This window comes from Propithecus coquereli, unplaced genomic scaffold (assembly GCF_000956105.1).
Source record: "Propithecus coquereli isolate 6110/MARCELLA unplaced genomic scaffold, Pcoq_1.0 Scaffold10, whole genome shotgun sequence".
NCBI classification, from domain to species: Eukaryota; Metazoa; Chordata; class Mammalia; order Primates; family Indriidae; genus Propithecus; species Propithecus coquereli.
Window position 1 is genome coordinate 2,221,754 of NW_012133858.1, and position 335 is coordinate 2,222,088.

Here is a 335-nt window from a genome sequence, read left to right on the forward strand (position 1 = left end):
AAATGAAAAACTTTTGGTAAGGAACATAAGGGAATTTTCTTACCCTGATAAAGGGCTTTTTCAGACTCTACAGCAAACACCATATTTAATGGTGAAATATCAGAATATTTCCTATTAAAGTTGGGAAGAAGACAGGAGACCCTCTATTTCTACTGTTATACGAAATTGTACAAGAGGTTCTAGCTAGTGCAATAGAAGAGAGAAAAAACTAAGTATTTTAATATAAGACTTGGAAAAGGAAAGCCAAACCTGCTATTTGCAAAAGATATGACTGACTACATAAAACAATTCAGAAGAATGTATAGAAAAGCTAACAGGACTAATAAAAATTCCAA